The following is a 17,155-nucleotide window of genomic DNA, read 5'->3' as shown; positions in this document are numbered from 1 at the left end:
TTCCTTTTCCTTCCTAATCTGCCCTTTCCTATCCTCTCTATCCCTTCATCCCTCTCTTCTAATTTCTCATAACCCCCACATTTCTATTTTCTCTCTTCTCCCTCCTCCCTCCTTAGGCAGACTGTGAAGGTGAAATCTAATCCATTTTTAATGGAGAGTAATTGTATGAAGATGTGCCGTGCAGGGATTGAGAGAAAAAAAAGAAGAGAGCGCAGTGAAAAGACGATGGGAAAGAAAAAGCATCCATGTGTGTTTGGGAGACAGAGAGTGAGATGGTAGGTGAGAAAACGAGAGCTAAGATGAAGGGAAAGAAGAGACTTGGTAGGTCATGTGAGAGCAAGTGTGGGAGAGAGCAAAGAAAAAGAAAATGAAAGAGCAGAAAGGAGAAGAAAAGTGGTGGGAGATGACAGGCACAGACGGTACGTATTTTAAGGCAAAGCAAACGGGCTAAAACTGTTTGCTGGTTGTCAGTGTTTGCTGAACTGGATGCCGGTATTACCTCACTGTCTGTTATCATGTCTCGTACAGGTAGAACATGCTTACATAAAATTTCAGAAGGCACAAAATCAGTGCACAATGAGGCAGAGGAGAAACCACAGTGAGATTACACTGAGTCGGGTGAATTCTAGTTTTCCTCGTGGTTGTGTTAATATTGGGTCAACACAGGTCCCTCCAGACCCATTCACTTAAAGCAGCTTTTGATATCAATTCAGTGCAGTTATTATAATATTAACTGCGATCTTAATCACAGCAAGTGAGTCTATTATGACTGAGCTATTTTCATGTTTCTGACAACCTAAATTGGTGTTATGAATAAGGAACAAACCGAGATGTGTCGCTATAAAATCCAAAATGTGACATTAAATGCACGTAGTTACATTTGATTTTCTCTTTTTTCATCTTTGTGAACTCAGAAAGTCTCCACAGATTCAAATGCATATACAATTACAAAAAATACAATTATGAGAGCACGATAAAATGGTCAGTAAGACCAGCAGGCTTACAACGCTCAATCCTGCTTAAGAAAAGCAATTACACTCTTTGTTCCGTTTTTTTATAAACAGAAAGCTATCAGTGCCAATACAAAGTGCTTCAAGCTTTGCATTCCTTTAATTCTCTGTTCTTCATATGACTGCAGATAAAGGATTGTTTTCCAAATGCACATGCACAAAAAATTATTCATTTACCACTTTTATTCTAAAGAATTTACAACTCTACTTATTTTACTTCCTTTTCAAAGCTATGCTTATCAATATTTCTGTATCAACAATGGATCTAACGACTATTGTACAGTGGTATTATCACCAGACTCTGCAGTTCCCCTCAACATTTTAGTGGCTTTCAGCTTAATGTTTTGATTTGCGGGCCTGCAACTTTACTGTTTTGGTTTATCCTCACTCCTCTCATCATCACATTTCAAGGTGCAGGTGGCTGTTCTCTGTAACAAACAAGCGCCGCTGTATGCCACCTGCCCAGCATCAACAACATCGACTTTACAATGTGATCTATGTGAAACTATCACTGGTTTAAAATGACTGCATCAGCCTTTATGTGGAGGAATAACTACTTATACTCAACTTCAAATTTTACAGTGCAAGCCACTGACAGAGTATTAAATTACACTGGAAAAATAGTAATGTGTATTGTAAAGCCAAATATTATATAAGTACTATGTCTTACGTATGTACAATAGAGATTTACAGGCACACATCAACAATGGTTCCTGTATCTGACTAAGAAGAGTAGAAAAGTCTTTGGTGCATGAGGAAAAATATGTGAGAAACCTCTGGAGAGGCAGCTTAATGAGAGATTCCCCCTCCACGGATGGCTGAGGGTTCAATAGGAGCCGTAGGTGGTGAAGAAGCAACAACAAAAAATGAAGAGAACGTTGCAACAATAACAGTCCAATTTAGACATATTTTGACCAAAAAAATAAAATAAAAATCTGACAAAAGACTATGAAAAAGTCCAATAGCACCTCTTCACATTGTTCCATGTGAAAGGGGAGACACATAGAGACAGGTCACATATTGTATGCAATCTAGACAGCCACCGCATCACTTTCTATTTTGCAGATACTGAGGAGTGCCGTGTGATATTAAACAGTAACATAAAGAAGGAAGCATTAAACTGCCAGACATTTAGTGGAGTCTAATGAGAAATTCTCTCCACTAGCATGAACTGAATCAGGTTAGCAGCCTACTCGTCTTTTAAAATCTCAAATGATCTGATTCAATATGTAATAAACACTTACAGGTAATTAAAACTCTACTGTAGAAACCCACAGGAGGAAGAGATCTGCTTAGCAGCCACTACGACAAGAAGCTTATGTCACAAAAACAAAACACAAAACAAAACTAGCATCGCACTCGGAGAGCGCAGACCTCCACCGAGGCCAATAGCCAATTGTTTTGTGATATTCAAATCTGCAAGCACAGCCACTGTGTGTATATGTCTGGATATAATCCCAAAACTGTTACAGTTATGTCAAAACATGGTTTGTATCTAGCTGAAGTCATGAAGTGCATAGGTCGAACATTTTTCTTTAATATCTCTGTAGGAGTTTATTGCAGACAATTCACAGTCAGATGTGAGTAAGGGTTTAATTAGCTGCATGATATGTGTTTCCCTGTTTCCCTATGTTTTTTCCCTTGTAAACACTGTCCCAGAGTGCGTCATAACAACTGCTTTCTATATTAGGAACGACATGTGTCTGCTCCCCCAGAGGATGACTGGTACACATGAATGTGGATTGTGATGTGGAGTCATTGTAGCTCTACAACCGGCTATGTCATGTCATCACTGAACATTACGACCACCTACTGGATTGTAAGATGACATATTCCACTGAGGCCAAATCTCGCAACTGGTCTCACAATGTTAACAGAAGTGAAAAATCATTTGTGTGTCCGTCCTGTAATTTCCTTAGCTCATGCTACACCTTTCTACCAAGTTTCATGAAAATCAGACCGCTACTTTTTCCGTAATCCTGCTACCAAACAGATAAACAAACCAACAAACAAACAAACCAAACCCAAAAACATAACCTTGGCGGAGGTAATAACAACGCAACAAAAAGAGCAGCTCAGCCACACAGTGTGTAATTATATTGAAAATCCCGTGGGCTGGTTCTGTCTCTTCAGCTTCCTTTTTTCTTTGTTCTTTCTCCAAATTGTATTTAAGAAAAATGTTTCGACGTACCGCTGACAAAAGAGAGCTAGAGCCGCTCTTGTTGTCATTATGCTTGTACATTTGTGTGAATCCGAAACTGGTTGAAGGAAAAGCACCAAAAAAACCAAAAGACAAACCACAAATGGCACATTATCGTATATGCAAGATGAACTAGATGAATTATACTTCGTTCACAGACCAACTCAGCCCCAAGAACTTTGATTCCAACTGGAGAGGAAAATCTGTAAAAACTGGTCACAAATACAACGTTTTTTGTCGTTTTTCTGAAAGTACTCATTTCCTTAAGCAGCTGTACACGGTAGTTTATAGGAAACATTAGCCAAACAGCAGTGAAGTGAGCGTTTGTTGGGGACTATTTTCAGTGGTGGATTGATACACATGTTGTGCATGAGGCAGAAGGACAGTGTATGTGGGATTGAGTCAAAATAAACTACAGTGTCCATGTTCATTGTAGTGAAGGAAGACATCACCCAGCCAAACAGTGCAGCTCATTGATGTGCTTTTATAGAGTTTTCGGACAACAGTGGAATAGAGTGAAAAGACAGATCAGGATTTGGCTCCACAGACAACACTTAGCAACATTAATTCATTGATTCATCATTGAGTCATCATTAAAAATAAGGGAAATGGAGAATAACTCCAGACTCATCCTTTAAACACACAGAGGAGGAAAAGGCTGATGGAAAAAAAAAAGACGACCCGACGCACAGAGAGGGAAAAGACAGCGGGTGACGTAGAAAAGATGGTGGCAGCGAGAGGAGGGAGGGGGGTGGTGGTGGATGCATTTGGTAAAATGAGCGGCAACATATAAGACTGAGCAGTGCCAAGCTCCCTGCAACAGCATCAAAACACAAACACACACACACACACACACACACAGCTGCACAAATCTAAATATAGTCCTGCAGGGTAGAGACATGGAGAGGAGAGGAGAGGAGAGGAGGAAGAATGTGGGGAGGAAACAGGAGGGAGGAGAGGGGAGCGGTATAGGGTTAAAAGATGACATCATCCCCTTCGTCCTCCTCCTGCCTCTCTCTCATCTTCCCATCACGAGGTGCCTCCCATCTTTTCCTCCCCCTTCTTCACTCCCTCCATCCTTCCCTTCATCTACTCCACCCATCAATCTCTCTCAGGCTTCCTTTTTTTTTTCCCTCCTCTCCTCAAATGAGCAAGTACAGCTCCAGTCTTTAAATAACAGTTATTCTGTTTGGGGCTGAGTGTGTGTGACAGAGAGAGACGGAGCGAGAGGAGGACAGCTTCTGTTTTAGCTTCCATCCAAGCCGCCCCTGCACCTCTGTCATTAAGCACACACACTCATGCTCAATGCACAGATACAGTGACGCAGGGAGGAAGAGAGGATGGGGAGGGAGGGGGACGGGAAGATGGATACAGAAGGGGATGGAGGCAGATAAAGAAGGAAAGCAAGTGAAAGAAACAGTTATAAATAGTAGAAGGGAGCTACAGCAGCTATCAAAAGTGAGAAACCATGCAGTGTAGAAGTCAGGGCAATATAAATATCACCTTAAGGGGTTTAAGTGACGCACTTTAAGTCCATCTCTAAATAATCTAATCCTCCTGATAACACATCCACAACCGCGACAAACTGTCTGGGGAAACATGCACCAGACATTATCCATTATCCTGCTTATAAACAGGCTGATTAGAAAGGAAAATTGAAGAGGGATGGTATCACGTGTGATTGACTGCACCCCCCTCCCATCGCCCATCTTCAGATTTTCAAGAGGGATGAATGGAAAACAGGTGTTAAACGTGCCAAGAACGAACAGGACGAATCATCCCACTGCTTTAAATTAGAACAGGAAATACTCGGAAGCTGTCACTCGGTGATGGTGCCGAGAACAGGTAATGAGCCCGGCTGGGTATTAGCATATAGCCTGTAAATACAGTTGTATGTACAGTCTGCTGCAGGTAATCAAGCTTACTGACAGAACTCGGAAAAACTAAGCACATTTTTGGACATGTTTGCGCTCTCTGCTGAGGATGTTATGCTTTCTTCCTCTCAGTTGGCCTGTCTGTCTGTCAGCAGGAGCTCTCACCAAATTATGAACAGATTTTCCTGACATTCGGTGGCCAGATTGGTCTTGGGCCAAGGAACAATTCATTATATTCAGATTTTGATCTGGATGTGGATTTTTTTCCACTCCACTTACTAAAATAACAAAAACAGAGACCAGTTTTGAAATTCTGTGGAATGTTTTCAGGGTCAGAAAGCAAATTACAATGGTGTGTTTTTGTTCAGTTTTGATGAAAGTATGCGCTCTTTAATAGGATTTATTAAAAAAGCAGCATCTTCATGCTTAAGCCATTGCTCATAGTGACAACCCCACAGAGAATTATCACCTGACTCATCTGTATAGAGAGTTATAACATTTTTCAGCTCATTGTTTTAATTAGTTCACAACTTAACTGTTTTGGTTCAGTCTCAGCGCTCTCATCAACGTGGCAGGCAGGCGCCCCCTATACATCACCTGCCCAGCACGAAACAGCTGACAGACGACGTTAGCTGCATTTAGCTGTTTAAGAGCCATATATTTCTCTGAGGAGTTGGTGGAGACCAAAAACAGAGCTAAAAGGAGAGTGAATATTAAACTACTGCTAGGTGGACAAAGACAAGACCCAAATGAATGCTAGTGTTGCTCGGTGTCTGCCGGATGTGTAACAAGGCAACTCGTTGCTAACATGTTAAAAATGACGACCTTAAAACATGACATGTCAGCATTGTGTTTAAAGTTTATTCCACTGCCTCAAAGCAGCTGGAAAAAATCAATTAATGTAACTTAAACTCACTCCACTTTCTGGCTTTTTCCCTTACTACCTTTCAACGGTATCTCACAGTCTTCACCAGCAGACTGAAGTTGGATCAGTTGTCCTCCGGTGACCAAACTATGGCACGTCTGTCATATGATAACCAGCGGTTGTAAAATGAAGGAAACTGAAATAACTTCAAATTGCTAATGAAATCTGTGAGATGTGGTTGAAAGTTTAAAAAAAGTCAACCTTGAGGTGTATAAATTATTTTTTGTTCAAGAGCCCCTCCAGGCATGTTTTAAGATGTACATAAAACACTGTACTTTCACTAATAATGTGTTTCTGATATGGTTTTTCCACAAAAAAGTTCTTCTATCTTGTTAAAATCTTTAACATGACATCTACTCCTTCCCCCTCATTAAAAAAGCCTGAATCTATGAATATGCTAATATATGTTGTTTTAAAAGTTTCTCACTCTCTGTCTCCTACTTTACTGAAAAGTCAGAGTCAGTGTTTGTGCACTCGAGGCTTCAGGTTTCCACATCACACTTGTGTAAATTTGAATATTGGACCAGGTTTAGCTTCCAAAATGGTTGTGATGTCACAAATGATGCTCATAGGCCCGCCCCTTAAAACTGGAGCGCAAACTTTCCACTTTCAGCAGACGAATGTGGAAACAAACTCTGCCGATGCATCTGAACAAAAACATATTTTGAGGGGAGGGGGACTTTGATTACTCTCTTGAAGACAGAGAATAAAATCCTAATTCAAAGAGATGTTTGCAGGGTCACAATCAATTTCACCAAAAATCAATAAAACGATGTCCTTGGATTCTAGCTTTTAAGAAACTTTTTTTTTCTGTTTTTTAAGCTAAAACACAAAAACAAACTAATGCTGTGACCTTCTGAGCATTAAAGAAGACATATTTCTAAGGACAGTCACCAGAAGATGGCTACCATCTGAAAAATATAAATGACTGAAGTGAACCTCATGACTGATTGACAATCAAAGTGACAGCTATTGTATCTGAAGACCTTTGTACTTTGATGGCAGTGGATCCAAAACATGGCAGAAAGTCTTTATACAGTGTATTCAACGGACAGAGACGGAACAGTCCAATCCTCTCTTTAACAAAGGCAGTCAAGGAAGGCTAAGTCATTGCAAAAGATTAAGTGGTGCACTAAGCCCATCTTTGAATAATCCAGTGATTCTAATAATACACATTTCGACCACACAGCATAATGAACAGAGAGCAGCTGGGTGTTACAGGCTGTGGTTCAAACTGTATCTGTATGCTCTGTTGTCCACTATTTTTTGTCGCGTACTCCGCCGATAATCAGCTAAATCGCTATCAGTAAATAGATTTCAAGCAGCATCGCTAAAACCAGATGGCAGTTCTTTGGGCTACTGGATATGTCTCCTCCAAGTCCCAAATTCTCCTTGACGGCAGAACGACTTTCAGGGATTTTTAGACGTCGAAATTCTCCTCCTAAAGCGATGTTTGCTGAGCGAGATGTAAACACAAACTGGAGACAGTAAGCAAACAAACACGGGAGACGGTTATCCCAGCTGGAGACATCCTCGACGTTTGATTAGCAGCTCTGTAACCCACACTTGTTGAATGATAATCTGTTGGTTTGCTGTGCAGCGCACACACCAGGCACGGCGTACGGAGGAAACGCGATGAATGAAAAACAAAATCTCACTTTGTCTTGTCCTTGATTGAGCCTGGCTGATTCATTGCGTGCATTTGCAAATGTTTTCTGCGTTCAGTACCTCATCGCACCTCCAACAAATCTTTCTTAACAACTGACTTCAAGACAGATTCCCGACACATCCCCCCTGCATGCACGCTATTTGATTTTCTTTGTTTACTCAGCTTTGCACTGCCTCAAAAACCACATGAGCACATTTAATAGTGAACACCCGCAAAGGTGAAACTTGTAGTGATTCAATCAGAGGGTTTATTTGCCTGAGCCTCAGCGCATTCCTTTAAGAATCAACTCTTTCTTCAGTGACACAGCAGCGGTTGTGTTTATTGCATTGCTAGCCGTTTCATTACATCCTCCCCCTGCAATATCCCCTGCCTTTTTTTTTTTGTCTCGCCATCTCTCCTCCTCCCACTGTTCCTCCTCCACCTGTCAACTTAATGTTCAGTCATTTCCTCTTTCCTCATCCACTCCATTTCTTTCACCACCCCCCTCACTTTCTCCTCCACTCTCCCTCTTAATTGATATGAGACAGTCATAGAGCAAAAACTACTCCATGCTTTCTGTAACCCAATACCAGGCCCATCCAGCTGGCCTCTCCCTTACACACACACACACACACACACACACACACACACACACACACACACACACACAATCATTCAATCTCCCACATGCAATCTGTGAGAGAAGGTGACTCTTTGACAGTAAACAGCACATTTAAAACAGAACCTGACGTACGTTCATTATCATAATGGGGACAAACACACATGCCGGACAAACAAAAAGGAAAACACAAACAAACACATCATCTCATGCAGGTTAACATGCGACTTAAATCATGGGAGGTTATGTCATGCTGCACAGGCAATATATCATTTTGACAAGTACAGTATCACATCGTGGCCAACAGATACAACAGAAATTAGATCTAAGCAGGGGAATGCACCTGAGATATGCAGGGCTATTTGTCACAAGCAGCTATCTGTGGCAATTGTTACCAAATGAAACAGTGCGTCTGCAATCTTGGAGCCCATGGGCTATTGTCTGATGATGATTTAGCTTCGGGGGCAATGGCCAATATTTTGGGGCTTTCAGCTTAGCCTGCGGCTATTTAGATAACAGATATCTGGTCATTGTTTACCGACAAGACACATGAGATGCAAAGACAACATTTTCGGCTAATCTCTATGAACAGATAGCTGCATATCAACTCAATTCATTTTTTTTTAAAAAAAGCTAATATGAAGCTAAATCATCATAGCTGACGGGTTCTGAGATTGCATTTCGGCCAGTGTGCTCCAACTCTTTTTGTTCTCCGACTTTACCTGCATGCAACCAAAGCCCGCCCGAACACAATTGGTCAATACTACTCGGACTACAAAGAGACTACAAACGGGAACCACGCTCAAGCTCCTCTGACTCCAAAATCTTGTCCTTCGCCTATGGATTCTGCATTCATATGCAGATATCTGTTTATGGAGATTACTATGGCTGTTGTGTTCCTCTGTGACACACAGTATACTAAAATAGTTCTGAGTGTTGCAGGTGAGCAAGTTGTGGTTTTAAAGTGAGTCTGGTGAGCATTAAAAGCAGAAATAATAGGCTACAGTCAAGAGGCTAAGCAGTAAAACGTGCCTTTGTTTAATTCCACACACTCAGTGGTTTTGCTGCAACTTTGGTCTAATAGTCAAAAGTCATGCATCTTAGCAAAACATGTGCTTCTACAAACTCGGTGGCATACTGGCAGGGTTAGCCGGAGCTGACCGCTGACACACTAGCCGTAACACACTTGCTAACTGTCAGCTAACTAACTAACTGAAAGTAGGCAAGGTCGGACAATAAGTTAACAGTTAAGAGACCTACAGAGGCCTGTTCAATTAGACAGTGGTTTAGGTAAGAAGTTGTCAGACATTTGCAAAACGCAACCTGACATGTCAACCCTGTCCTGTGTCTTTTTTCACCTCAAGCACAGGTTTTATTTAAAATGCTTCCTGTACAGTGTTTTCTCACCTTTATGAGGCGGCACAGATAATGTAAGGACATTCTGTCCTTTAAATCATACTCGTCTCTCACTCTAATATATTATGTAGTCTTTAAGATTTCATAACGCACATGTCTGACGGCAGGCTTTCCTTCTGATCCCTTCATTGTTAGCAGTTGAAAATGGCCCATTTTTGAGTACGTTATGAAACACGAGCAGCAGTGTATTTTTGTCCCGTCGCAGACGACAGTCGGGGCTTTTTAAATGCATTTCCGATCATTCCATAGAAATAGAGAGCTTGCAAAAGTACACTTTGACCTGTTAAACAGCATCCATTGGGCTGATAGCGTAATTAGGCAAATGTTTAGATGCAATACTGCAAGAAACCCTCATTGCAAAACAACTGACTACTTGCTGGTCTCCAATAGGGATCATTATTTTAACAGGGAGTATGAGCACATAAACTGATACTTCACATTACTACTGTCCCTAAATGTTTAACAATATTTAATTCTTCCTGTAAGCTCACTCTGGTTCAACTCACCATCTGTTTTTCTGTGAAACAAAACCTGATCCAGTTACATTGTCTGCAGGGCTCATCTGCAGGGTGTTTTGTGGCTTTTAGAGATGCTTAAATGCTAATAGCAAAAAGCAGGATGGGTTTTGTGTAGGTACGGGAGATTTAGCACTCTAAGCTCACACAACATCCTTCAGGGCCTGACATGGTAGTTATTTGAAGCCACTCAGCAGCTCTTTGAAAAGCCACAACTGCTGGCAGCCACCGATGGAAACGTCAAGGACAGAAGCCATCATTCGCGGCTATTTTGTTGCATGGATATTTCTTTTGCATGTTTAAAACAGCAATTAGAGATTCTGGTGCTAGCTTGCACAGTGAAGGGTGTTTGCATGAAACATCCATCTTTTAATTACTTGATGCGAGTGCTTTCCTATTAATGATTTTTATGTTGCGCTGTTTGGAGGATTCAGCACCCAGAGAAGCATGCAGGAGCCGAGCGTGTCGATTCACTTTCAAAACAGCAATTTGGCCTGCTGCTGTTTTGCCGCTTTACTGCCTTCACATTGGTGTGGGAGATAATAATAAACAACCAGGTATCAATTTTTGATGAGAAGAAATCCAACACCTCAGTTGACTGTAAGAAACGGCTGTGGTAAAAAATTGGACTATCAACATTTTTTGGGCCTTATCTGCTGCTGTTTTCCAGATCAGATGGTGCGCCTGATAAAATTTAGCTTTTTTTTTTAACTAGGACATCGAAACTAGAGCCTCTCGTGACACACAGTTTACAGGAATAGTTTTAGTATGATCATCTTGTGACTTCCACATAGAGATACATGTGTGATAATGCCCTCATTTTAAATTCAGAAAATGAGGCCCATTGTGAGGATGTCCTTTTTTATGAAACAGGCGTAGCAGAACCTTTCATATGCATTGGGTCTCCTGTCATGACAGCTTAGATCTTTACACCATTTACTGCAGTTAAAAATGCATTGCGGGCTTCGTAAAACCACCCGGTGGCGAAAGATGTAAGAACGTGGTGCCAGTCGGAGCAGAAAGTCTTTTTGGTGTGTTTTCACTTTGAGCGCCTGCTGAGGTAGCTGCTGGTGGCAAACACTGTTCCTCAACGTCCCGTGATCGCCATGCATAAATACATGCTTTTCACAATGACAAACACACACTCAGGCCATAATAAATACTTGGTGAATGTGGCGCCTCTGTAAGATTTCATCCTCACTCGGCTCAGAATAGAATTACTGACCAACTCACACAGTAAAACCCACAAGTGTCAAACCTATTCCTAACCTACATCCCTCATCACGCTATTTTGATCACCTTTCCATTAGTATTAACATTTCTATGCACCATGACAATATTTGGTGTGAAATGTATTTTCACCTGGATGGTCCATCCTCTTTGTAAGTCAAATCAAAACGCAAGCCGAGTGGTCTGACAAAGCTGATCACTTCTGATTGAAGTGCATGCCGAGAGCATAGCCTATATAACAAATATTAATATCACTACATGCATTTTGCATTTTAACACCAAGTGTAGCGAGTGAGCAGCAAAGGAAGAGGTGGGAAAGAAATCGACAAATTAACTACAGTGGCATCTGAAACTGAGCATTTCTCAAGGTCAGAAGCAAGGAGTCTGGTGCTGCCTTGTTTGGCTGCAGGATCAGAGACCGTTGGTTCAATGATCTTCTTGTGTTTAAACGGAAAATCATCCTCAACTACATTTGTGCAAACTGTCTTTGATGTGCGAATAAGGCATAAATCTCGATCCTAATTTTGTTAATATCTGCTGACTTGATGTTGGGCAGGAATGTGACCTTAGCCTAGTTAGCCTGCCAGCGACAGCACAACACCCGTGACCGGGAAGCCTGGCTGGTGTCTGTGGCCCCGGGGGAGAGCATCGCAGCTGGGGAGGAGCGCTGAGCTAACAGCCTGCTCTCTAGTTAGGCAGAGAGCTGCAGTGTAACTGAAGACATGGAGGACGACCAGGAGAGAGCAACTCAATAATCCACTCTGATAAATCTGCAACAAGCAACATCTTACATGATCAGCTATGACGCATGATAGATTTTACTTCAGTTTGGCAAAATTTATCAACACTGTTTTATCACACTTGTTTATCTTTAAATAGCTAATTAGAGAGCCAAACATAGCTGTTTAGCTAACAAGCTTGTTTTGCTAGTTTGTTTGTTTAGATAGATAGATAGATAGATAGATAGATAGATAGATAGATAGATAGATAGATAGATAGATAGATAGATTATTAAGCATAATTCTTTTGGGTTTTGGACTATTGGTTGCATTGCATCTTTAGCTAGCTAGCTAGCATACCTAGCTAGCACACCACGATAGATAGATAGATAGATTGATAGATTGATAGATAGATAGATAGATAGATAGATAGATAGATAGATAGATAGATAGATAGATTATTTTTATTTCCTTCCAGTCTAATTCTGAACAAAATGGAAACCCTAAGTAGATGATAGCAGCCAGTTAGCTGTACTGGGCTACTTTCCAGAACCATTAACTCCCAGCACCATCTTTACTGGGCACCATCCTCAAGTGGTTTATTATTTAATGTGACGATTGAAGTGTTGAGAAACAAGAAAGGAGGGGAATGCTTTCACTGTGTCTGAAAACATTTTTTATACCCATCTGGTGTCTCTGTAACTGTGACAGCAGATACTAGAGATTTTAATTTGCCTGGGTCCCAGAGAAACACTAAGTTGATCGAGCCCTGGCGCCTCTGCATGACTTAATCATCACCTCATTTGGGGCCCTTCAGCAGTACTTACACTCAAACTCCATTTTTAACAGGAACATTTAAACAATGATAAAAGAGAAATCACTTGAAATGGAGCGACTGCTAATAGCTGTAAAGGCAGTGATCATCCCCACTTTTTACTGGATAGTTTGTAGTTCAATAAACAACACAAATGCCTGCTGAAAGGGTCGGCAAGACTAACTGTTTCTGCATCCAAAGAGGGTTCAGAAGTGTGCTGTGTTTTCACAAAATAGACCTTAATGGAAAATGTAACCATATATATTCAAGTACATCCATTGCTATAGACATGAACCATCCACGGCAGTACACTGCAACCACTTTGAAGTCCAGCTCTGGTCCAAGAACACAGTGTCCGTAAAGGGGTGAAATGCCTGTGCCTGTGCATGTGTTTGCCGCAGGCCTGTGGCCAAACATGAACACACTGTAAAAGGATTATAGGTCCCCTGTATCCTTCACCTTTCATCTGTGGATTAATTGGCTGCCTTGACCATCCCTGCTGCTCTTTTATTGGTTCAGTGTTCCAGATCAGTTCACTGTTTACTGGAGCACCACGAGGATAGTGTATCTCACCTTAGGATCGACTTATCCATGTTTCCATGTGTGTCGGCTGTGTTTAACTTCAGTGTATAACACCTTAACTGTGCGCAGAGATATTAGTAACACAGCAAAAAAAAAAAAAATAAATAAGATGCCTGACTTGGTTATATCAAGGGTAAATCCACCTTCAGATACATAGTTAGATAACAATTCATGGTGATGAGTGCACTCCAGTTGGGAATCTGTGAAATGTTTCTTGTTTATCCAAATTTCCAAAAATCTGCTTTATGCACTTATGCTACATTTAGCAACTTCCTGCAATCTCCGTAGTAAGTTTTTCAGGTCCAGAAAGCTGAGGGCAGATGGAGAAAATATATCTGGATGCTCAAATTTCAAAAAAGGTCTGTTTCGAGTACGGTGTTTCACACATTATTGATGACAGATCTGCAAAGATGCAAGCTGTGGCTGCATTGCATTCTGATTGATTGAAGCTAGGAATCAGTATGTCTGTCTCTTCTGTGATGGATATCTTCCCATTTTGACTGTTGAAATTTGTCCAAAACATTGAGGCTCTTCCTCTCTCTGAGACTAATATCTACAACTTGTTGTCAAACCATTGTAGCTGTGCAGAAAATGTAATTCCTTTGGCTAGTTGTCTATAATACAGCATCAAACAACAACACTGATCCACAAGAACGCATTGTTGACGTTGACAGTCTGACAGTGTTAGGGTGTTTCAGGGTGGATTTCACCTTTCATGCTGTGCTCCAGCTTTTTCTTTAGTCACACCTTCATTCTTATTTGCCATATACATATTTCTGTGTCTACTACATCTTATAGTCAGCATGAAACTGTGAGCAGAGATGAAGATTTGCTCAGGGCTTAAAGTGAAAGAGATGTGCCATTGTTAACAGGAGGAGGAGTTCAAATTAACAATAGGAATGTGATTCCCTGGAGGGCAAAACACCCACAAGTCTGTCTACACTTGGCCTACATACTGCCCGTTAAAGACTTCCCCACACCAGGCTTCTCTCCTGCACCAGTGCTGCAGGATCTTACTATCAGTTCCTCCTGGGGATCCAGAAACAGTGCCGCAGCGGTGCAGCAGCAATGTGCTAACTGGGACTTCAGGCTATGAAGTCTACAACACGTATGCACACAGAGGTCTGAACCAACGGTGCTGTAAAGATGCAATGGAAACCCTCCATCATCATGCTGCACACACCCTCAGAGAGGAAGTCGAAGCCGGGGAAATAAGGTGTAAAAACACGTCAGAGCACACAGCTGCACACACCTCCTATCATCTCTAAAAGCAGAAAGGTCTTCTCTTCATAGAGGGTTAATGGGAAGAGATTGCAGGCTACATGAATGAGGGAGTAACCTTATAAAAAGGGGTCAGAGGCATATATGAGGACTTACAATGTGCCCTTGTGCTGCACACACAGATTAGAAAGAAAGAGAAAGAAGATACGCAAGGTGAGGGATAGGTGTAGATAAATAGGTAGAGATAGAACAGCTCTTGAGAAAGCATATATGTGAAAAAAGGTGAAGGAACATGAAGGCATAGGTCTTGTTTACTGTGTGACCTGAAAGAAAAGGTACAAAAATATTGACTCGGATATCTCTGACATTTACTGGCTGTCAAAACACAAAGTCTAGCAAGAAGACATCTTTCAGGGCTTAAAGCAATTGTACGGTAAAACGTAGCCTAACCGTAACGCATGTATAGAAGAGCCATAATGTCATTGAACTGATTCAACAACGTCAAGCTTAAGTTTGCGAATACTAGCCAGAAAATGCTCCTGGTCATACCAGACCAAGTCATGCTGTAGCAGCAAAACCTCAAACTGCATTAAATAAAGTAAAGGTGCATTTTTCATTTTATTTCTTGGGAATTCTTTTTCATTTGTAAGATGAGGAATGTGTCATTTCTTTTTTCAAAAAGTACATAGTGTGGCTTTAAAGAACCGCTGTATAAGATTTAGGCGGATTAAATGGCAGAATATGGCAGAAATGGAATATAATACTCATTAAGTATGTTTTCATTAGTGTAAAATTAATAATTGTAAAAATAAGAGTTGTTGTGGGAGGGAGCGTGTCCTCTTCTATGGAGGCCACTGTGTTGCACCGCCATATTTCTACAATAGCCCCAGAACAGGCAAACCTTCTCATGATATGTCTGTTCGTTTTTGCCCACTGCTCATGCTGATGTTGACTCTAGGAGTGCGACTTACGATCATTTTGAATGGATTCATCAGTCAGGTTGTTTATTAATCAATTTCAAAGGTCACAAAAGGGTGAAAATTGAGCAACCCAATCGGCCAGAGCTCAAGGCAAAGTTCTTATTTTGTCAACCAACTGTCCAAAACAAAAAGATGTTCAATTTACAGCCACAGTAAGAGAGAAAAACATCAAATCCTCACATTTGAGAAGATAGAAACAGAAAATGTTTGGCATTTTTCCTTAATAAATGTCCATAATTCCATTACTAACATTAGAAAACAGTTCATCTGCTGTCAAATGACTAATTGATTAATCAGTGAACCATTTAAGGTCTTATTTACTGATGTAGCTAACATGTCTAGGGAAAAGCAAAATCCCACTTTTTTCTGTGACAGTCCTCTTTTCCTAATTGTATCACATCAAACCCCACCCACACCCGTCTGCAGATTGAGCTGGTTGATATAGTAGAGTATAGCATAAAATGAAAGCCAGTGGGTTCCATGTCTTTGCAGCCTCATGCCTTCATTCAGAGAGGATACAGAACAAGCTCACACAGATCAATGTGGCCTCGGTGTAGTAACTGCAGCTCTGAGGTTAGAGCTATGGCAACTACAGATCTGCAAATAGTGCAGCTCTGACTGCCTTTATGAGGGATGTCATATCAATCTGAATGTCAAGATCTTTACACCGCCACAATCTCTACGAGCATGTTTTGTATTTTATGTATTTTTGTTTGAGGTTTATCTAGTGAGAAGATTAAGAGGCAGTTCTTCTCAACAGAGGCCTGTCAAGGGGAAAGGCCTCGTAATGGAGACATGATTCTCCCATTTCCTCATCAACCAATCAAGGAAGCAGACAGATGTTCGATGGTGCTGCGTTTTAACGAGTGCGTAAGTGGCCAACATCAAGCTCAGCGACTCGGCATACATGAACGTGAACTTAAGCGTTTGGACAAACTCACTCTGAGCCACAGATTAAAGCAGAGTTTCTTGGAAAAACACACTAACATTCATGATCAACTCGATCACAACTCGTAGTTTTGTGAGACCTGCTATTTGAACATGTTGGCGTTAACATAGAGTAGAGTTGATGATTGCTGCTCAGAAATTGTGATAATTGGAAGGAAAATGCACCATTTCTTACTCATCCAATATGCCTCCAACAGTATCCTCTTCTATTTATCTTGATCTGCTTTGGCAATACACGTAATCGAATCCTAACATTGCCTAAATATAAGACAGCGCAGATGGAACCTGAAATGATGCAATAATTCAATTACTCAAGTGATTGAAAATACTCTTGAAACATACATTTTTCAAACAAAACTGCCAAAAATTCACTGATTTCAGCTGCTTCGACCTCAAGATTTGCTGTTTTTCTCTGTTTTAAGTCATTGAAAACTCAATCTCTCCTGGGAAACTG

The 17,155-nt window shown here is 41.0% G+C and overlaps 1 protein-coding gene across 1 annotated transcript in view; it reads right to left on the bottom strand.

Moving 5' to 3' along the window:
- ppp2r5b (protein phosphatase 2, regulatory subunit B', beta) overlaps window positions 1-17,155 on the bottom strand; it is a 37,695-nt gene that overhangs the window by 19,892 nt on the left and 648 nt on the right. The gene's annotated exons all lie outside the window — the stretch shown is intronic.

Source organism: Chelmon rostratus, chromosome 23 (genome assembly GCF_017976325.1).
Source record: "Chelmon rostratus isolate fCheRos1 chromosome 23, fCheRos1.pri, whole genome shotgun sequence".
Lineage (NCBI taxonomy): Eukaryota > Metazoa > Chordata > Actinopteri > Chaetodontiformes > Chaetodontidae > Chelmon > Chelmon rostratus.
The sequence above is the reverse complement of the archived record's forward strand: the minus strand, read 5'-3'. Positions and strand labels throughout refer to the sequence as shown.